The sequence below is a fragment of the Mus caroli genome, unplaced genomic scaffold, assembly GCF_978045245.1.
Source record: "Mus caroli unplaced genomic scaffold, Mus_caroli_1 scaffold_8, whole genome shotgun sequence".
Lineage (NCBI taxonomy): Eukaryota > Metazoa > Chordata > Mammalia > Rodentia > Muridae > Mus > Mus caroli.
In genome coordinates this window covers 130,301,802-130,325,748 of record NW_028227263.1, presented here as the reverse complement: position 1 = coordinate 130,325,748, position 23,947 = coordinate 130,301,802, and the positions used below count along the sequence as shown (strand labels likewise).

General features: G+C 37.1%; 1 pseudogene; it reads right to left on the bottom strand.

Annotated features, from left to right (window-relative positions):
• LOC147003531 (sulfotransferase 2A1-like) overlaps positions 1-23,372 on the bottom strand; it is a 35,002-nt pseudogene extending 11,630 nt beyond the window's left edge.
• Between the last annotated feature and the right edge of the window lie 575 nt (positions 23,373-23,947).

Here is a 23,947-nt window from a genome sequence, read left to right as displayed (position 1 = left end):
GAATAAATCAGAAGGAAACAAATGACTCCACAAAGTTGCCCACAGATCATCACTGATGTTCTGTGACATGTGTATCCACACAGACACTATGCACACATACATCCCAGATAATAATAAAGAAAATATCATTAAAGGAAAAAAGAAATAGGAAACTGGACACAATCTATAAATACCGGGAAGACAGTCCTAATTAGGAATCATGTAGATACAATTGGCATGTGTGTATGTATGTAAACATTGTCCTGATTATTAATTGAAGATATAGAAGGATAATGTATATTGTGAGCAGCATCATTCCTTACTTAGTGGGATCCTGAGAAGTATAGATGGAGGAAAAATCCAAATGAAGGCCAAAAGGCCATGACCTATATATTTATTCTCTTCTTGATCATGACTGTGTAACAAAGAAAGTACATTGAAATCACTGAGATCTGTTAAGCCATACATCTCAGAAAAAGAGAGGATAGGTGTCCGCCTGACCCGGGAGGGCTTTGCCTGAGCATCGGTGGGAGATATCTTGGCTCCGGAACTCGCTAAAAGTAGTCTGCACAGGTGAGAGTGTGGACTACAGAAGCTAACAGTTTCTAGTATAGGCAGGAGCCACAGAGCTTCTGAGGCAGCCCCCTTTTTAGGCTCCAGACATCCAGGCACCTTCCCTGCCAGAGGATAGGTGTCCGCCCTGCCAGGGAGGGCTTTGCAGGAGCACCTGGGGGAGCCATCTTGGTTCCTGGATCCCTCTGAGACTAATCTGTGCAGGTGAGAGTGTGGACTACAAAAGCTAACAGCTTCTGTGACAGGCAGAAGCAACACAGCTTCTGACACAGGTCCTGTTTTGGGCCTTCATCTTTGGCCAGGAGACAGGTCCAAACACCAGATATCTGTGCACCTTCCCTGTAAGAGAAGAGCTTGCCTGCAGACCATTGAAACTCAGACAAGAGCTAGTCTCCCAGGTCTGCTGATAGAGGCTAAAAATCATGAGGGAAATAATCTCTAACCGGAGACAACTATAACAACTAACTCCAGAGATTACCAGATGGCGAAAGGTAAACGTAAGAATCTTACTAACAGAAACCAAGATCACTCACCATCATTAGAACCCAGCACTCCCACCGTGCCCAGTCCAGAGCACCCCAACACATCTGAAAAGCTAGACCCAGATTTAAAAACAAATCTTATAAAATTTTTAAGCATTTTAAGTTTATTATAAAAAAACTTCAAACAGAGAAATGGATACAGAAAACGTGGTACATTTATAGAATGGAGTGCTATGCAGCTATTAAAGCAATGAGTTTATGAAGTTCTTAGATAAATGGATTGATCTGGAGGTTGTCATACCAAGTGAGGTAACCCAATCACAAAGGAACACACATGATATGCACTCACTGATAAGTGGATAATACCCATAAGTTTAGAATCCTTCTTAGAAGGGGAACAACATAACCATGGAAAGAGTTGTAGAGGCAAAGTTCAGAGCAGAGCCTGAAGGAATGACAATCTAGAGACTGCCTCACTTGCAGATCCATCCCATGAACAACCATCAAACCCAGACACTGTGGTAGATGCCAACAAGAGTTTGCTGTCACGAGCCTGATATAGCTGTCTCCTGAGGGACTTTTCTAGTTCCTGGCAAATACAGAAGTGGATGCTCACAATCATCCATTGGATGGAGCCAAATGTCCCTAATGAAGGAACTAGAGAAAGTACCCAGGGAGTTTAAGGGGTTTGAAGCCCCATAAGAGGATCATCAATATGAACTAACTAGTACCACAAGAACTCCTTGGAACTAAACCCCCTATCAAAGAAAACACATGGTAGAACTTGAGGCTCTAGATATATATGTAACAGAGATAGCCTAATTAGTCATCAATGGGAGGAGAGGCAGGCCCTTGTTCCTGTGAAGGGTCTATGCCTCAGTATAGGGGAATGCCAAGACCTGGAATAGGAGTGAGTTGGTTGGGGAGTAGTGGAGGTTGAAGGGGATAGGGGAGCTACAGAGGGGAAACTATGAAAGGGAATAACATTTTGAAATGTAAATAAAGAAAATATCTAATAAAAAAAGAATTGACATACAAGAATAATTGAACCTTCACATGAAATATTACAATTTCAACATCACCTCAATTCACAATCCACCACCAAAACCAAAACTGTATTAGTAGACTTAGAACGAAAACAATAATTAGCTATGCATTCTCTTTCAACACTTTTGCAAATTACCTGCAACAAATTCTTTCTCATCACTTTATATTTATGCTTTCTTTTATTTTCCCAAGGCTTGATAAATATTCTTTCTTTTGAAAATATCATTCTGACTGGAGTAAGATAAGCTCACAAAGTAGTTTTTATTTGCATTTCCAGGATGGCTAATAATGTTGAATAGTTTAAAAATTGGAGATGAGGAATTTGTTTTTCTTGTTTTGGTTGCACTATTAGGTTCCATGATACAGATTTTGCTCCAGTTTTTTTTTCTTGATTTTGAATTTTTAAAAATCTTTTAGACTCTAGACAACCACAGACCGTGAACATGTAGATTGGAAAGGTTTTCATCCATTCTGTAGCCTGCATCTTCACATGAAAAATGAGTTACATTGGTTTATAGAAGCCTTTTCTTTGAGCAAGGTCCTACTTGTCCATTATTTGCCTTGTTGTCTGAGTGGGATGAATCCTATTTAGCAAGTCCTTACCTGAACCGATATACGACTTTTTCCTTTAGCAGTTTCATAGATTTGAGTCTTCTGTTGAGGTTCTTGATCCACTTGATATTGGTGTGTGTCTGTCAGGCTGTGTCTATCCTTCTGTGTCTGTCGGTCTGTCTATGTGTGTCACTGTTTATATGTTTGAGGGATGAGGGATTATATGCCCCAGTACAGGGGAATGCCAGGGCCAGGAAGCAGGAGTGGGTGGGTTGGGGAGCAGGGAGGGGGGAGGGTATAAGGGACTTTTAGAGTAAAGTAGGAAAGGGGATAGCATTTGAAATGTAAATGAAGAAAATATCTAATAAAAATAAAAATAAAAAAGAAGATATAGACTCACTCTTCTACATACAGCAATCTAGTTACCAATTTACTGAAGAAATTGTCTTTCTTAAATGTATATTTTTTTAATTTTGCCAAACAAAAAGAACCATCAGTTGTGTTAATATTTTGTCTTGTTTTTCTACTCCATTAATCTCTATGTCTGTTTTTGTAACAGTCGAATGCTCTCTTTAATATCTCTGTAGTATAACTGGAAATAAGGTACTGTTTTTTCAAGATCAATTTGATTAACAGAATGATTTTTTTATTTGCTTTCATATGAACTTATTACTGATTTTGTTTTTTATTTGGACATTTCATACATGTATAAATTACATTCTAATATTCATAGCATTCACCTTCTCTAATCTCCCTCTGCCTTTATTAACCTCTATTCCCTATAGTTCTCTTTTAAAACACTCATATCTCTTTATTCATGACTCATTAGTATAACCATGTATAGGATTTTCTGTGAAACTGTAGAGTTGAACTACCCATTGAAACCTATTAAGGATCTCAATTGGTATAAAACTGAAGACAGTGGCTTCCTATGACCCAGAATCCTTCAGTATCTGGCACTTCAGCAGGGATTAGTGATGTTCCATGAGTCTCCTCCCCAACCTATGACTAATTATTGATGAATGCCAGTCTTGTACAGACCCATTGCAAGCAGCTTCAAATGATTTTACTTGCTGCATTTAGTCTGCCATGTTCACAAGCCAGTATTTTATAGCACTTCTCTCTTTATCTTCATCTCCTACATTCATTCCACCATCTCTTCTGCAATAATATCTAAGCATGAGAAGTGGATGTGCAATATACCATGTAAGAATGAACATCTTACCATTCTGCACAAATTCATTTTTTTTTTAATTCTGTGGATAATGACATTGAAATTTTGATTGGGATTGTGTTGGATCAGTACATTGTTTTGGAGGGATGGCAATTTTTTGTAACATTAACTCTCCTAGTTTTAGAGCAGGAGATTTTCTATTTTCTACCTCTTAGTGTCTGCTTCACCCTGTTGAAAATTTCACTGTAGAGGATATATCACCTCTTTCTTGTATTAATTTCTTTTCTACTGCTGTGATAAAACACAATGAACAGGGCACGTTATAGAAGGAATGTTTTGTTTGGGGTTTATGGATCTAGAGAGACAAGGGTGTATCATCATTACTATGGCTGGAAGTATGACACCATCCAAGTAGACAGAGTATTCAAGGAGCAATTTAGATCTCACAAGTGAATCCATAAGCAGGAGGGAGAGAGATCACTAAAAAAGGTGCCAGTTTTGAAACTTTAAATCTCACTCCAGTGACATATTTCCTCAAGCAAGTTCACAGTTCATACTACTCACAAAATATTCACCACTTCGGGATCACATATTCAAATGCCTGAAATTTATAGGGGGCATCTCTTTCAAGCAAGCAAACAGTGATATATTTATTCTGGGATATTTTCTTTTGTCTTCCTTTTTATTAGATATTTTCTTTACTTACATTTCAAAAGTCATCCCCTTTCCTGGTATCATCCCCCTCCTCAGAAATCCCCTTATACCATCCCCTCTCACCCTGCTTCTATAAAGGTGTTCTCCCACACACCGACCGCTGCCACCCCACAGTGACTTTGAACACTGGGACATTGAGTCTTCACAGAGCAAAGGGTTTCTCCTCCCATTAATGCCCAACAAGGACATCCTCTACTACATATGTGGCTGGAGCTATGAGTCCCTCCATGTGTACACTTTGGTTGATGGTTTAGGCCCTGGGAACTCTGGGGTCTGGTTGGTAGATATTGATGTTCTTCCTGTGGAATTTTAAATCCCTTTAGCTACTTCAGTCTTTGATCTAATTCCTCCATTGGGAACCCAGTGTTCTATCCAAGCATCTGCCTCTGTATTTGTCAGGCATTGGCAGAGCCTCTCAGGAAACAGATATATCAGGCTCAAGTCTAAGTGGATCAAAAAACTCCACATAAAACCAGAGACACTGAAATTTATAGAGGAAGTGGTGAAGAGCCTCGAAGATATGGGCACAGGGAAAAGATTTCTGAACAGAACACCAATGGTTTGTCAAGAATAGAGAAATAGGACCTCATAAAATGCACAGGACACTGTAAATAAGACAAAAAGCAACCAACAGAGCAGGAAAAGATCTTTACCAATCATAAAGCTGAAAGGGGGGATAATATCCAATAAATATAAAGAATACAAGAAGTTGAACACCAGAAAACTAAGCAACCCTATTAAAAGATGGGAGCTAAATCAGTTTGGCAGTTCCTCAGGAAATTCGACTTAGCAATACCTGAAGATCCTGCAATACCTCTCCTGAGCATATATCAAGAAGATGCTCCAACATGTAGTAAGGACACAGGCTCCACTATGTTCATAGCAGCATTATTTATAATAGCCAGAAGCTGAAGAGACCCTTGATGTCCCTCAACAGAGGAATGGATACAGAAAATGTGGTACAGTCACAGAATGGAGTACTATGAAGCTATTAAAAACAATTGACTTCATGAAATTCCTAGACAAATGGATAGATCTGTACGATATCATCTTGAGGTAACCCAATCACAAAAGAACACACATGATATGCACTCACTGAGAAGAGAATATTAGCTCAGAATTTCATAATCCTTTTCTGAAGGGGATCCAAATACCCATGGAAGGAGTTACAGAGACAAAGTTCAGAGTAGAGCCTGAAGGAAAGACCATCCAAAGACTGTTCAACTCGGGGATCCATCACATTAACAACCACCAAACCCAGACACGAGGCAGATACCAACAAGAGCTGGCTGACAGGAGCCTGATATAGCTGTCTCCTGTGAGGCTCTGCTAGAGTCTGGCAAATACAGAAGTGGATGCTCACAGCCATCCATTGGATGGAGCACAAAGTCTGCAATGAAAGAGCTGGAGAATGTATCCAAGGAGCTGAAGGGGCCTGTAGCCTCATAGAAGCAACATCAATATGAACTAACCAGTACCCCCCAGAGCTCCTTGGAACGAAACCCCCAGTCAACGAAACCCCCAGTCAACGAAAACACATGGTGGAACTTGTGGCACAGGATGGCCTATTCAGTCATCAATGGGAGGAGAGGACCTTGGTCATGTGGAGGCTCTATGCCCCAGCATAGGGGAATTCCAGGACTAGGAATGAGAGTTGGTAGGATAGTGTGCAGGCAGGGTGAGGGGATAGGGGATTTTCAGTGGGGAAACTAGGAAAGGGGATAACATTGGAAATTTAAATAAAGAAAACTTATCATAAAAAATTTAAAAAATAATACATCACTACTAGGTTTTCTTAATGAACATAAATAGAAAAAGTCTTTTTGTTTGTTTTGTTTTTAGTAGAGTTTACAATCTTTGCTCTTACTGAGGTGCAAACCCACAATAAGAAAAAATTTTGGACATTGGAGGTCTTTGTAATAAGGCTGTACTTCAATATTCCTCACATAACCAAAGGTTATACCTCCATATTAGCCAAGCTAAGAGTTGAAAATTCAGTTGTGCCAAGGAACGAATTGTAGGCATGATTTTTCGATACAGATTTTCTGCTATGGTCAAAGTTATTTGACTTGACTGATTGTCTTCATTCTCAGCCCACAAGGATCAGGTTACACTCATTTAAGAAATGGTGTGATATTAAGATGGTTTATCGATGAAATCAAACATGAACAGTTTCAATGTAGAATGGTTCTGCTTGGAGGGTGGCACAGATATTAGGTGTGGTTATGATTCTGTTTCCTTTGCTTTGATGATTTTAAAAAGCATACATCTCAGATTAAGAATAACTTATACAGTTCTTTTCTTAAAAATGGATACAATAAATATATGTATCCAAGCAAAGCATTTAGTCTCAATCTTTGCTGTTCTCTTATAAGCCATCTTTCAAATTAGTTGTCTATATTTCTTTTGGCCACATAAATAATTTTGAAATATGTAACCTGTTCTGAAAATCATAGTATAGAAAAAACCAACAAATAAACAACCCTAGTAAGAGAGAGGTTGAGGTAGGAGAAGCCCAGGGAAAGATACGGTTGTGTACAAACACGAATAAAGTTTATATGGATTGCATAATTTTGGACCTATTTTTCCAAATACCAAACTAGAGAGATTACTGGATTGCATCTTACTAATTCCTAATTTTTTTATATTTTTGAATTTCAATAGATTAGGATATGTTAGTAATACTAATTTTCAAATTAAAAGATACCAGGGAAAAGTGATTGTTACTTCGTGTTGTTTTTGTTGTTAGAGGTGGAATTATGTTTGTGTAGGTTTGTTAAAAGATTACTTTCTTGCTTTTTTTAGGGTGTAGTTTCACTCCTTGTACTGGTGTTTTCTGTTATTATTTGTAGGGCTTGATTTGTGGAAAGATACTGTATAATTTTGATTTTGTCATGGAATATCTTGTTTTCTCTGTCTATGGCATTTGTGTTTTCTTATGGTCTGTATGACATCTGTCCAGGATTTTCTAGCTTTCATAGTCTATGGTGAGAAGTGTGGTGTAATTCTGATAGGCCTGCTTTATATGTTTCTTGACCTTTTTTCATTAACGCTTTTAAAATTCCTTGTTTAGTACATTTGCTGTTTTGATTATTATGTGATGTAAGGGAGATATTTCTTTTCTGGTCCAGTCTATTTCGAGTTCTGTAGGTTTTTTGTATGTTCTTGTGCATCTCTTCCTTTACTTTAGGGAAGTATATATATGCTGTATGTTATTATAAAAAATAGATGAGAGCTAATAATGAAATGATTAACCAAAGTGTTTCAGGCCAATGGAACTAGAAAAAGCAAATATTGCTGATGTAATCTTACAAAATCATAGTTGACTTGAATCAATTCTGGTGAGAAATGATAAACATCATTTTGTATTGATTAAAGGAATAATGCATGGAAAGGACAGGGCAGTTGTAATCACAGGTACACCTAGTTCTACACAGAACATACTACTAGATATACAGTAACAAACAGTAGTCTTACTCTGAATGGTTAACACATCATCTTATTAAAAAATAAACAATATTAAATGATGTCCCGGATAAAGCAGGCTTAACAAACATCTATAGATCACTAAATCTAAACAGTGTAGAATACACATTGTTCTCAGAAGCCTATGGAGCTATAACTCAAATATATATATAAAGAAATTATTGACCAATATAAATTAAAATAATTTCTTATATTCTACTTAGCAACAATAAAATGGTTACAAATAAATAAAAAGAGAATCTCCAGAATGCAAACTAATTCACGGAGATTTAACAACTCACAAGTGAATGATGAAGAAGTCAAGAACAAAAGGACTCATATAATCAAATGAAGATGGAAACAAAACAGCATTTAACCTATGGAATAAAATGAAAACAGCCCTAACAGGAACATTTAAAGCTCAAAGTTCCTTCATTAAGAAATCAAGGTGATTTCTAATACAATAGTTAATGTTCAACATGGAAATTTAGAAAAAGAACAAAGCAAACAGCGAACTTAGTAGCTGGAAAGATATCAGTGACCTCAGTGTAGAAATTAAAGAAGGGAACAGCAGGAACAAGAAACACAATATAGGGAGTTGATGAAACAGTTATATTCTTCAAAATATAACGAATATTGATCAAATCTTATCTAAACTCACCAAAAGAATAGCAAACCAAAATGCCAAAAGCAATACAGTAAAACACAAAAGAGGAGTCATTATCACAGCACAAATGAAATTAAGAAAAATTTTAGAGTTTACCTTAAAAATCATATACCACTAAGCTTGAAAACATAAAATATATGGATGAATATATGTATATATATGTATATATATGTATATATATATATATATATATATATATATATATATGTGTGTGTGTGTGTGTGTGTGTGTGTGTGTGTATGATAAATGTTACATTTGAAACAATTAATGAGGTACATATGTGAGGAGGCTCAGCAGTTCAAAGCATCCCCTGTTTTCTATAAGACAAGGATTCAGTTTCTAGTACACCTGGAAGTTCACAATGCCCTATTAAAATATAGACACTAGTTTTCCTCATAAGACTGCTTTCATTGTGTCCCATAAGGTTAGGTATGTTGTAGCTTCATTTTATTAATCTCTAAAAGGCCTTTAATTTCATTCTTTATTTCTTTCTTAACCATGTTATCATTGAATACAGTGTTGTTCAGCTTCAACGTTTATGTGGGTTTTCTATTATTTATGTTGTTATTGAAGTTCAAACTTAGTCTATGGTGATAGGATGTATGGGATTACTTCAATTGGGAACCAAGTGTTGAAATTTGGGGGCCTATGTGGGCCACTTCTTAATCAAATGATGACCGATGTCAATATCATTGAATACAGTGTTGTTCAGCTTCAACGTTTATGTGGGTTTTCTATTATTTATGTTGTTATTGAAGTTCAGCCTTAGTCTATGGTGATAGGATGTATGGGATTACTTCAATTTTTTTTTATCTGCTGATCAGCCATCTTTATAATAGCCAGAAGCTGGAAAGAACCCAGATATCCCTCAGCAGAAGAATAGATACAGAAAATGTGGTAAATTTACAGAATGGAGTACTATGCAGCTATTAAAGACAATGAAGTTGATCTTGCATCCCAGGTCCCTCAGAGACCAGTCTGCATAGGAGAGCCTGCAGACTGCAAAAGCAACATAGCTTCTGGGACAGGCCCCTTTTCGGGCCTTCATATTCAGCCAGGAAGCAGATCTGAGCTCCAGACATCAGTACTCCTTCCATGTCAGAGGAGAGTACTCTGACCACTGAGACTCAGGAGAGAGTTGGCCTCCCGGGAGTGCTAACAGAAGCAAACAGAATCGCAGGAGGAACAAGCTACAGTCAAAAACAGCTATAACAACTAACACCAGAAATTACCAGACGGCTAAAGGCAAACATAAGAATCTTACTAATAGACGGCAAGACTGCTCACCATCCTCAGAACCTAGCATCCACACCTCCGCAAGTCCTGGATACCACAAAACATCTGAAAAGCAAGATTCAGGTTTAAAATCGTATCTCATGATGCTGGTAGATGATTTTAAGAAGGAAATTAATATCTCACTTAAAGAAATATAGGAGAACATGGCTAAAGAGGCAGAATGCCTTGAAGAGGAAACACAAAAATCCCTTAAGAATTACAGGAAAACACTGCTAAATGAGTAGAAGCCTTTAAAGAAGAAGCACAAAAATCCCTTCCAGAATTTCAGGAAAACACAACCAAACAGGTGATGGAACTAAACAAACCCATCAAAGATCAAAAGAAGGGAAGTAGAAACAATAAAGAAAACCCAAAGGGAGACAACTCTGGAGATAGAAACCCTAGGAAAGAGACCGGGAGTCATAGATGTGAGCATCAGCAACAGAATACAAGAGATGGAAGAGAGAATCTCAGATGCAGAAGACTCCATAGAGAACATGGACACAACAATCAAAGAAAATGCAAAATGCAAAAAGATCCTAACCCAAAACATCCAGGAAATCCAGGACACAATGAGAAGACCAAACCTATGGATAATAGAAGTAGATGACAATGAAGATTTTCAACTTAAAGGGCCAGCAAATATCTTCAACAAAATTATAGAAGAAAATGTCCTTAACCTAAAGAAAGAGATGACCATTAATACACTAGAAACCTACAGAACACTGAATAGACTAGACAATAAAAGGAACTCTTCCCAACACATAATAATCAGAACATCAAATGCACTAACAAAGATAGAATATTAAAAGCAGTAAGGGGAAAAGGTCAAGTAACATATAAAGGCAGACCTATTAGAATCACACCAGACTTCTCAGCAGAGACTAATAAAGCCAGAAGATCCTGGAAAGATATTATACAGACCGTAACAGAACACAAATGCCAGCCCAGGCTACTATACCCAACAAAACTCTCAATAACATAGATGGAGAAACCAAAGTATTCCATGAAAAAACCAAACTCACACAATATTTTTCCATGAATCCAGGCCTTCAAAGGACTCAACATTTTGCAGCTTAGAGAAAACCCACCTCAGGGAAAAAGGCAGATACTATGTCAGAGGGAGAGGCTGGGAAAATTTTTCCCAGCAAATGGTCCGAAGAAACAAGTTGGAGTAGCTATTCTAATATCGAATAAAATCGACTTCCAAACCAAAGTTATCAAAAAAGACAAGGAGGGGCACTTCATACACATCAAAGTTAAATTCTACCAAGATTAACTCTCAATCCTGAATATCTATGCTACAATTGCAAGGGCAGACATTCATTAAAGAAACTTTAGTAAAGCTCAAAGCACACATTGCATCTCACACACTAACTGTGGGAGACTTCAACACACCACTCTCATCAATGGATAGATCCTGGAAACAGAAACAAATCAGAGACACATGGAAACTAACAGAAATTCTGAAAAATATATGTATATAACATTTTATCATAAAACAAAAAGATATACCCTCTTCGCAGCACTTCATGGTACCTCCTCCAAAATTGACCATATAATCAGGGACAAAACAGGGCTCAACAGATACAAAAATATTGAAATTATCCCATGCACCCTATCACATAAAAATGGACTAAGGCTAATCTTCAAAAACAGCATAAATAATGGAAAGCCAATACTCATGTGGAAACTGAACAACACTCTACTCATTGATACCTTGGTCAAGGATGAAATAAAGAAAGAAAGACTTTTTACAGTTTAATGAAATTGAAGCCACAACTTTTCCATCCTTATGGGACACAATGAAGGCAGTCCTAAGAGGAAAATTCATAGGCCTGAGTGACTCCAAAAAGAAACTATAGAGAGCATACAGTTGCAGCATGGCAGCACACCTAGGAGCTCTAGAAGGAAAGGAAGGAAATTCACCCAAGAGGAGTAGATAGCAGGAAATAATCAAATTATGGCTGAAATCAACCAAATGGAAACAAAAGGAAGTATTCAAAGAATCAACGAAACCAGGAGCAGGTACTTTGAGAAAATCAACAAAATAGATAAACTCTTAGCCAGACTCACTAGAGGGCACAGGGACAGTATCCTGATTAACAAAATCAGAAATAAAAACGGAGACATAACAACAGAACCTGAGAAAATCTAAAACATCATCAGATCCTACTACAAAAGGCTATACTCAACAAAACTGTAAAACCTGGATGAAATGGACAATTTCCTAGATATATACCAGGTACCAAAGTTAAATCAGGTTCAGATTAATGACCTAAAAAGTCACATTTCCCCTAAAGAAATAGAAGCAGTCATCAATAGTCTCCCAACCAAAAAAAAAGCCCAGGAACAGATGGGTTTAATGCAGAGTTCTATCAGACCTTCAAAGAAGACTTAATTTCAGTGCTTCTCAAACTATTCAACAAAATAGACACAGAAGGTAGTCTATCCAATTCACTATACGAAGCAACAATTGCTCTGATACATAAACCACATAAAGACCCCAACAAAGAAAAAGAACTTCAGACCAATTTCCCTTATGAATATCAATGCAAAAATACTCAATAAAATCCTCCCAAACCTAATCCAAGAACATATCAAAATGATCATCCATCATGATCATGGAGGCTTCATCCCAGGGATACAGGGATGGTTTAATATTCAGAAATCCGTCAATGTAATCCACTATATAAACAAACTCAAAGACAAAAACCACATGATCATTTTGTTTAATGCTGAGAAAGTATTTGAAAAATCCAACACCCATTCATGATAAAAGTCATGGAAAGAACAGGAATTCAAGGCCCATAACTAAACATAATAAAAGAAATATACAGCAAAGCAGTAGCCAACATCAAACAAAATGGAAAGAAGCTGGAAGCAATCCCACTAAAATTAGGGACTAGACAAGGCTGTCCACACTATCCCTACCTGTTCAATATAGTACTTGAAGTACTAGCCAGAGCAATTTACAACAAAAGGAGATAAGGGGGATACAAATTGGAAAAGAAGTCAAAATACCATTATTTACAGATGATATGGTAGTATATATAAGTGACCCTAAAAGTTTCACCAGAGAATTCCTAAACCTGATAAACAGCTTCAGTGCAGTAGCTGTATATAAAATTAACTCTCTACACAAAGGATAAACAGGATGAGAAAGAAATTAGGGAGAAAACACCCTTCAAAATAGTAACAAATAATATAAAATATATTGGTGTGACCATAACTAAGGAATTGAAAGATCTATATGATAAGAACTTCAAGTCTCTGAAGAAATAAATTGAAGAAGATCTCAGAAGATGGAAAGATCTCCCATGCTCAGGGATTGGCAGTATTGATATAGTAAAAATGGCTATTATGCTGAAAGCAATGTACAGATTCAATGCAATCCGCATCAAAATTCCAACTCAATTCTTCACTGAGTTAGAAAGGGCAATTTGCAAATTCATCTAGAATAGGAAAAATCCTAGGATAGCAAAAACTATTCTCAACAATAAAAGAACCTCTGGTGGAATCAGCATGCCTGACTTCAAGCTGTACTACAGATCAATTGTGATAAAAAAGTACATGGTACTGGTACAGCAACAGACAGGTAGATCAATGGAATAGAATTGAAGACCCAGAAATGGACCCACACACCTATGGTCACTTGATCTCTGACAAGGGAGCTAAAACAATCCAGTGGAAAAAAGACAGCATTTTCAACAAATGGTGCTGGCACAACGGGCAGTTTTCATGTAGAAGAATTTGAACTGATACATTCTTATCTACTTGTATAAAACTCCAGTCTAAGCGGATCAAAGAACTCCACATAAAACCAGAGACACTGAAATTTATAGAGGAGAAAGTGGGGAAAGCCTTGAAGATATGGGCACAAGTGAAAAATTCCTGAACAGAACAGCAATGGCCTGTGCATTAAGTTCAAAAATTAACTAATGGGACCTCATAAAATTGCAAAGCTTCTGTAAGGCAAAAGACATTGTCAATAAGACAAAAAAGCCACCAACAGATTGGGAAAGTTTTTTTTTTTTTTACCAATCCTAAATCTGATAGAGGACTAATATCCAATTTGTACAAAGAGATTGAAAAGCTGGACTCCAAAAAATCAAACAACCCCATTAAAAATGGGGTACAGAGCTAAAATTAAGAATTCTCAACTGAGAAATACCAAAAGGTTGAGAAATAATTGAAAAAATGTTCAACATTCTTAATCCTAAGTCAAATGCAAATTAAAACAACCCTGAGATTACACCTTACACCAGTCAGAATGGCTAAGATCAAAAATCCATGTGGCAGTAGATGCTTTCCAGGAAGTGGAGAAAGAGGATTACTCCTCCATCACTTGGTGGGATTGCAAGCTTATACACCATTCTGGATATCAGTCTGATGATGCCTATGAAAATTGGACATAATATTTCCAGAAGATCCAGCAATACCTCTCCTAGGCATATACCAAGATGTTCCAACTGGTAATAAGGACACATGCTCTACTATGTTCATTGCAGCCTTACTTATATTAGCCAGAAGCTGGAAAGAACCCATTTGTCCCTCAACAGAGGAATGGATACAGAAAATGTGGTACATTTACACATGGAGTACACTTCAGCAATTAAAAACAATGAATTTATGAAATACTTAGGCAAATGGATGTAAATGGACAATATCATCCTTAGTGAGGTAACCCAATCAAAAAAGAACTCACTTGATTTGCACTCACTGATCAGTGGATTTTAGCCCAGAATCTCAGAATACTGAAGATACAATTTTCAAAACACAAGAAAACCAAGAAGAAGGAAGACCAAAGCGTGGATACTTCATTCATCCTTAGAATAGGGAACAAAACACCCATGGAAGGAGTTACAGAGACAAAGTTTGGAGGTGAGACCAAAGGATGGACTGTACAGAGACTGCCCCATGCAGGGATCCATTCCATAATCAACCACCAAACATAGACACTTTTGCATATCCCAGCAAGATTTTGCTGAAAGGACCCTGATCTAGCTGTCTCTTGTGATGTCAGTGCCTGGCAAATACAGAAGTGGATGCTCACATTCATATATTGGATGGAACACAGGGCTCCCAATGGAGGAGACAGAGAAAGTACCCAAGTAGCTGAAGGAGTCTGCAACCCTATAGGTGGAACAACAATATGAACTAACCAGTACCCACAGAGCTCAAGTCTCTAGGTGCATATGTAGCAGAAGATTGTCTAGTTAGCCATCATTGGGAAGGGAGGCCCCTTGGTCTTATAAAGTTTATATATCCCAGTACAGGGGAACGTCAGGGCCAAGAAGTGGGAGTGACTGGGTAGGTGAGCAGTGCAGGGGGGAGGGTATAGGGGACTTTCAGGATAGTATTTGGAATGTAATTGAAGAAAATATATAATAAATATTGAAAAAATACAATACATTTATGAAATTCCTAGACAAATGGATGGATCTGGAGGATATCATCTTGAGTGAGTTAACCCAATCACAAAAGAACACACATGATATGAACTCACTGATAAGTGGACATTAGCCCAGAGTCTCATAATTCTTTTTAGAATGAGGAACAAAATACCCATATAAGGAGTTACATAGACAAATTTCGGAGTGGAGGCTGAAGGAATGACCATCCAGAGACTGCCCCACTTGGGGATCCATTCCATAAACCACCACCAAAACCAGACACTAAGGCAGATGCCAACAACAGACACTATGGCAGATGCCAACAAGAGCTTGCGGAGAGGAGCCTGATATAGCTGTCTCCTGAGGGGTCTTCCAGTTCCTGGCAAAATCAGAAGTGGATGCTCACAGTCATCCATTCATTGGACTGAGCACAAGTTCCACAATGAAGGAGATAGAGAAAGTCCTCAGGGGGCTGTAAGGGTCTGAAGCCCCATAGGAGGAACATTAATATGCACTAACCAATACCCCCAGCATTCCTTCAAACTATACCAACAATCAAAGAAAACAGATGGTGGAATTTGTGGCTTTACCTGTATATGTAGCAGAGGATGGCCTAGTTGATCATCAATGGGAGGAGAGGCCCTTGGTCCTGTGAAGGCTCTATGCCCCAGTATAGAGAAATGCCAGGACCTGGAATGGGATTCTGTGGGTTGGGGTACAGGGAGATCATGGTGGGTATATGTGATTTTCAAGGGGAAATTAGGAAAGGGGATGACATTTGAAATGTACATAAAGAAAATATATCATAAGAGATGTAAAAAATAAGAAAGGGGTAGTTGGAAAAAGAATGAAAATCAGCTAGAATGGAGAAAAGGCAAGAATGGTAAGTGGGCTGTCACTGAGATCAAAATCCCTGTATACATGTATGGAAACATCAAAAATAAAACACTTTATTATATGTGATTAATATATTTCAATAAGAATATAAATCAAAACAGTGTATCAAGAATCCACCACCCCACCTCTGAAAATATTTTAGAGACAAATAGGAGATTAGGATTTACAATATATAGAAAGATGTCTTTTAAGAAAATGCTGGATGATCACGCTAATTTATAAGATGTATAAGAAGCCATTACAAAAAGACTAAGAAAATAGACAAATGAGAAGCATGGTAGGAAATAAGCAGCATTTGTTATTTTTCTGTTCTGTGATAAACCACCATGATAAAAGGCAATTTAAGGAAAAGAGAGCTTGTTTGTGTCAGGTAGAACGATAGGAAGTGCAATCTGGGATTTCATTTTCTCAACTGCATGCAGGAATCAAATGGAGTGTACTGGAATTGGTTTGAGTGTTTATTGTCTCAAAGCCGCCTTGAATGGAATACTTTCTCCAACCAGGCTGTGCCTCATAAACATCCTGAAAAGGTGCCACCAATTGGGAACCAAGTGTTGAAATTTGGGGGCCTATGTGGGCCACTTCTTAATCAAATGTTGACCGATGTCAATATCAAGATTAGGTCTGTAAAGACTAGATACTCCAAATGATGCTTAAATATTATGACATGGGGCAATCTGTGACTGTATCCTGCACTGTAGTGGCATGTGAGAACAGAAAGACTTCACAATCAGTGTTCAAATGATGATGACTCCTGGGCCCATAGACTTGTTGAATGTATAGAGATAAAATGGAATCTACAGAATATTAAAGGTCTAGAGATGCAGGCAAGTTAGGTATCATACATGAAATTGTGGGTTTGAGCCCCAGCACCAATTAAATAGAATATACAGTAGGTGTTTTAAGTCTTAGATCTTGAGAGGTAGCAGAAGAAGGAACCACACTTCAAGGTCATCCCAAGCAATATAGAGAATTCAAGGCCAACCTAAGCTTTCTCTCACTTTGTCTTAAAAAACAAAAATTCTCTGAGCCCTGGAACTGGGGAGATTCCAGAGTCTCTATGGTGGTGACTCTATCTGAAACTCTTAACAGTAAGTGACATGGAGCCTGAAATGCCACCTCCTGTAGGCAGGTAGGTTTCCCAGTGGAGGGATAAGAATAGCAACACATTCAGAAAACCTTTGACCCCAAATGTGTTCTAAACAGAAGATGTCCAGAAACAAAGATGGAGCAGAGATGGAAAAAATGGGCAATTATTGACTAGCCAAAATTTAGACACACACCATGGGCAAGAAACAATCCATGACACTATTACTCTGAGATGCATGCCTACAAGAGCCCAGAATAAGTGAGGTTCCACCCAGAAGCTGAGTAAAAGAGATTGTATACATCCACAGCCAAACATTAGTTAGAGCTGTGGAAGTCTTTTGGAAAAGTTGGGGAAAGGATTGAGGGACCCAAAGGTGTTAAGAACCCCAGATTAAGACCTGAAGAGTCAACCAACCTGGACATTTTAACACTCTCAGAAACCGAACCACCAAACAAAAAGCGATCAAGAGCTAGACCTTGGGGCCCTGCACATATGTAGCAGATTTGCAACTTGGTCTTCGAGCAGGTCTCCCAACAACTGGAGCTGGGGCTCTCCATGAACATGTTTCCTGTCTGTGGATCCTATTCCTCTATCTGGGCTGCCTTGTCTTGTCTCAGTGGGAGAAGACACACTAAGTCCTGGGGAGAATTGATGTGTCATGGTAGGGAGGTACCCTAGGGACACCTATCCCTTCTCAGAAGACAAGAGGATGGGGATAGGAGCTGCAAGTAGGGATCATTAAGAGGAGAGGAGTGCTGAATATTGTGATATTAATTAATTAATTAATAGTGTATGTAATATGAATAAATAAATCATTAATTAATAAGTTAATTAATGAAATAAATGTCTCTGAGTTTCTCCCACCTCCTATATTTTACAGATTACTCACCATTTCCTTTGAGGAACCATTCAAAATAAGTTCCGAGTGACCCTGGATTCTTCACAAGGTTTGTGTTACCATAGAAAAAGTAACCAGACACAAGAATATCTCTGGGATTTATGATGAGATAGATTGCCTTGAATGGATAAAGATGTAAATGAAGGTCAATAGTTATTCCTCACATTTTAACTCTCTTAAGTTCCATGAAATTTTCTAATATCTAATGGTTTTTAAAAACATTTGTTATTTTCATGTGGGCAAAACATATACACAAGTGAAAAAATCTATAGTCATAATTCCCCTTTTCTAATTTTATATGATTTGTAAAAATGGAACAACAAAATGACTAGTTCATTAACAGTGTAAAAAAAACCGGGCTGATTAGACAGTTCTAGATTACAATAACAATTGGTTATCTAATACCAAATGGCAAGCCTGTAAAATATACATACAAGTAATACTGTAGTGATTGAGAAAGATGTACTGAAGGATTTAGGGATATACAGATTCATTTAGGAATATATTGATTATTTATTTAAATATGAATATATACTGTATCCTTTGAAACATGTAAATATATGTCTATATAGGAATACATAAACATAGAAATATATTTAGGAATATATATGTATATGTATATGTATATGTATATGTATATGTATATGTATATGTATATGTATATGTATATGTATATGTATATGTATATGTATATGTATATGTATATGTATATGTATATGTATATGTATATGTATATGTATATGTATATGTATATGTATATGTATATGTATATGTATATGTATATGTATATGTATGGTTATGTGTATGTGTATGTGTATGTGTATGTGTATGTGTATGTGTATGTGTATGTGTATGTGTATGTGTATGTGTATGTGTATGTGTATGTGTATGTGTATGTGTATGTGTATGTGTATGTGTATGTGTATGTGTATGTGTATGTGTATGTGTATATGTATGTAACAGGAATTAATGAAAAAATAAACCATAAATTTGAAAGAGAGAAAAAAGTGATATATTAATGTTTTTGGAGGGAGAAAATGGTAGGGGAAAATGATGTATATAATTCTAATTTATTATAAAAATTTCAAAACATAAACGAAAAGAAAAAAATTAAAAGAAATCATTATTTTTTAAAAAAGATTTATATTATATATAGGAGTACACTGTCGCTGTATTCAAACATACCAAAAGGCATTGGATCCCATTACATATGGTCATGAGTCACCATGTTGTTGCTGAGAATTGATGTCAGTACCTCTGGAAAAGCAGTTACTGCTCTTAATTCTGGAGCCACAACTCCAGCCACCAAAGTAATCATTTTTAATAAAAGGCACTTCATATTTTGTACCAATACTTCTAGATCTCATCTTTTTAACTTCAAAAATATTGATTTATTCATGTCTGAGTGCACACATTCATTTTTGTATATTATTTGTGGACAGAAATCCAAAACCACCTGAAAAGGTGGTTGGATGCCCTGTGACTAGAGTTGCAGACAGTTGTGAGACACCATGTGTGTGTTGGGAACTGAACCGAGGTCCTTTGCAAGAGAAGCCAGAACTCTTAACAGCTGAGCCATCTCTCTAAGTCCTCTTAGAAATTTTAAATATTTTATTGGATATTTTTATATACATTTCAAATCTTATCACTTTTTTCAGCTTCCCACCTCTTCCCTGGAAACCCCCAATCCAATCTCCTTCCCCCTGCTTCAATGAAAGTGTTTTCTGACCAAACCATTCACTCCTACTTCCCAAGGATATCAAAAATTATTCTCAACAATAAAAGAACTACTGAGTGAATCACCATACCCGATCTCTTGCTGTATTATAGAGCAATACTGATAAAAAAAATTGTATGCTATTGGTACAATGAAATGCAGGTAGATTAATGAAATAGAGTTGAGAATCCAAAATTGAACCCACACTCCTATGTTCAGTTGATATTTTGCATTTTCAACAAATGATGCCTGTTTAATTGGCTGTCCACATGTAGAACACTGGAAATCAATCCATTCTTATCTCCTTTTACACAGCTCAACTCCAAGTGTATCAAGAACTTCCACATAAAATCAGACACACTGAAACTTTTAGAAGATAAAGAGAGGAAGAACCTTAAATATATGGACACAAAAGAAAAATTCCTGAACAGAACAGAAATGGTTTATGCTCTAAGATCAAGAATTGACAAATGTGACCTAATAAAATTGCAAAGTTTCTGTAAGTCAATGAACCCTGTCATTAGGACAAATGGAAAAGAGAAACACTCCTCCATTGCAGGTGGGATTGCAAGCTGGTATAACCACTCTGAAAATCAGTCTGGTAGTTTCTAAGGAAATTGTACAAAGTATTATCTGAGGACCCTCTCCCAAGCTTATACCCAAAAGATGCTACAACATATAACAAGGACATGTGCTCCTCTATGTTCATAGCAGCCATATTTATAAGAGACAGAAATTGGAAATAAATCAGATGTCCTTCAACAGAGGAAAGGATACAGAAAATGTGGTACATTTACAAGATAGCATACTACTCATCAACAAAAACCTTTGAAATGCAATGACCTTTGAAATTCATAGGAAAATTAATAGAAATAGAAAATATCATCTTGAGTGATGTAACCCAATCACAAAAGTATCTAAATAATATGCATTACCTGATAAGTGGATATTAGCCTAGTAGCTCAGAATAACCAAAATATAATTCACAGACCACATGAAGCTCTAGAAGAAGGACGACCAAAGTGTTGATACTTCCATGCTTCTTAGAAGGGGGGACAAAAAACTCATGGGAGGAAACATGGAGACAAAGTGTGGAGCAGAGACTGAAGGAAAGACAATACAGATACTGCTCCATCTGAGAATCCATCCCATATTCAATAAACAAACCAAGACATTATTGTCAATGCCAAGAAGTGCATGCTGTCAGGAGCTGTCTTCTGAGAGGCTCTGCCAGAAATATAGAATTTATCTCTTTAAGCTTCAGTTTCCCCTGTCAAAATTTTCCAAATCCAGATAAGACACACACATATATAAGAGTCGCCACAAATTCATTGTGCAGTTTTAATGAGAGATTATTCTAAGTTTGTCTTTGTAGTTGCAGCATAAACTATTTATAGCTTTAATGGATGGAGGGATTTACAGAAAACTTTCTTACTAACTAGTACCTGTGATAGGTCAGTATGTGGATATCTCTGATTCCTTCTACTGATCCTCTTTCCATTTCATGGGAGATTCCTGTGGCTACTGATATTAATAGACAGCTAGACACATGATGACACTTTATATATAACTGATCTTTGAACATTGATACCTGGTCATTTTGTTTCCCCTATGAGCAATTGTGTCTTAGGTGTTTCACCCACAGGGCTTAGAGTATATGTTATAAGTAAGATTGGCTCTTTGATGACAATGATATAGTAATTATATCTGTACATTAGAGTTTGAACTCTGTTTGGCCTATATATAGTTCATGAATATTTCAGTGTGATATTTCACTTTATTTCTTAAAGCTGCCCAGGATCACTGTGTGCTGGTCCACATCCTTGTACTCTATCTAATATAGTCTGAGGTGGGGAAACATCAGCATCACCTAGTGCATGGGAATCCCATCTTCACATTTCAGCAAGACCTCCAGGACTTGTCAGGTAAAATAAGTTCAGAGTGTTTAGTCAAAGAAAATTTCAACCACTGGACACTGGCCTTGGCCTTGGAACTGAAGAAAAACTTGGGGAAGAGATGGATGGGAAGATGGGAGGATATGAGTCGTGGTCCTTCCTTATTGATTAATGCAAGATATCCTGTATCAGTCTCTAGCCAGGGTGAGTGGTCCCAAATGGGCACAGTTTGGATCCTCTTTGGATCTCCCTTGGTCTGAATCAAGCAGACAATCTCAATCAGCCAGTTTGTTCCTGAATGAAAAGGAAAAGTGACTGTCACTCATGTCAACCTTACATGTGAAAAAGCTTCAAGTAGAATATATGTTCATACAATTTACAGTGCTGCCCAATTTCAAGCACACAGACTTGTGTTCACAATGTCCATGTGACATAGGTGCAAAGTATATTCACTCATCATATTCTAGACTTAATTTTGCAAAACAGAGTCCCTATACTCAATAAACAGCAACCTGGCAATGGAATATCTCCTCCAGCTCTGGGCCAACATCATTCTACATTCTGGTGGTATGAATTTGTATCTCAAATATTTCAAAATGTTTTAATCATAGCACATGCCCGCTGAGACTACCTCCTTTAATTTAATTCACTGTCATTTAGATGCTCCCAGGCTGCAATATATGACTGAGTACTTCTTCTTTTTAAAGTGAATCAATTCCCTTGTGCATATTTATCACACACCCTTGATTTGTGTTTATGTGCTCATTTGTCAGTGGATGTTACTCTAGCTTCCTTCTCTGAGATATTGTCTGGTACTTTTTTCCTGTATTCCCACTGCCTTTGGAATTTCTGTGTCATTTTTCTTTCAATGTCAGAAACCTAATACTTACTCTATGTTCAGTGCTTCTTCCAAACAGCAATCATCCATACCCCTGAACTACCATGATGTTGCTTTATGCTTTCTTGAGTTTTCAGATTCTTTCTACGTCCTGCACAAGGTCCATAGTAAATTTACTTAAAACTGTCCTCTTCTCCAAATATCCTCACATACATGCCTTTATCTCTTAATGTTATTTCTTGTATTAAATCTCACCGCTCTCACTCTTATATCTATACCCCAGAGAATGGGACCAATGGCATATTCTGCCTCAGGGAGCACGCACTATCATTGTTCTGGTGCCATAGCTGATCTCCTCTGCCCACATAGGTCAGACAGAGTAGAACACACACAAATCTCCATGCCCACAAGTCATTTTACACATTAATATATAGAACACTCTACTCATCATACAAAATGAATTAGGATCAAAGTACTAACCTCCCTTATACATTTCAGAATTAGTCTTACTGATGATCCTTACCTGACTTGGGGTAAGTCACTATCAACAAGTCTTCTTCTTTCACCACAAACTTATTACGGATATCTTCCAAAATTTCTCTTTGATATGCTAGGGCAGGAAAAGGTATCCCTTCAAACCAATTATAGTCTGACATCATGAATAGCTCCTTGTAGGTGCTGTTAGGATTACAGCCCAGCACACCTATTCAGCTTATAGCAAATACTGAGAGGTAAGATTTATAGTGCAGGTAAAAAATCATTAACATTCTCTTGTTTGCTGTGAAATATTTACTTATAGGAAGAAATAAATATTGTAACCTACAGTCAAAGGTTACTATATTGAGCAATTTTAAAGTTGTACAAATAACATTCTGCAATTTGTGAGACCAAGTTCATGACCTCAAATCAGAGACTCAGTAAGATGCAATAGGACATAGAAATGCAAGTTAATTTAAAATGCCTAGTAATACAATTTAGCTTTCAGAATGATTTTGAATGTACAGAAAAATGACAAGAGATCATACAAAACCTTTCTATGGAATTTCTTTTTTTTTTTAAATAGTGGTTGCTTTTGAGAAACTCATAGTACATTAACTGCCCTTCTTCTTCCCCTCAAAGCCTTCCCTCCTTTTCCCATAATTTTGATCCCTTATTTAACATTTGCTGCTATTTATATAAACACACATGTATAGTCAACCTACTCAGTCCATGCATTTGAGCTTGTATGTGATGCATCTTGAGGTGTGCAGTTAAGATTAGAAAAATCAATGTGAGATTTCATCTTCAG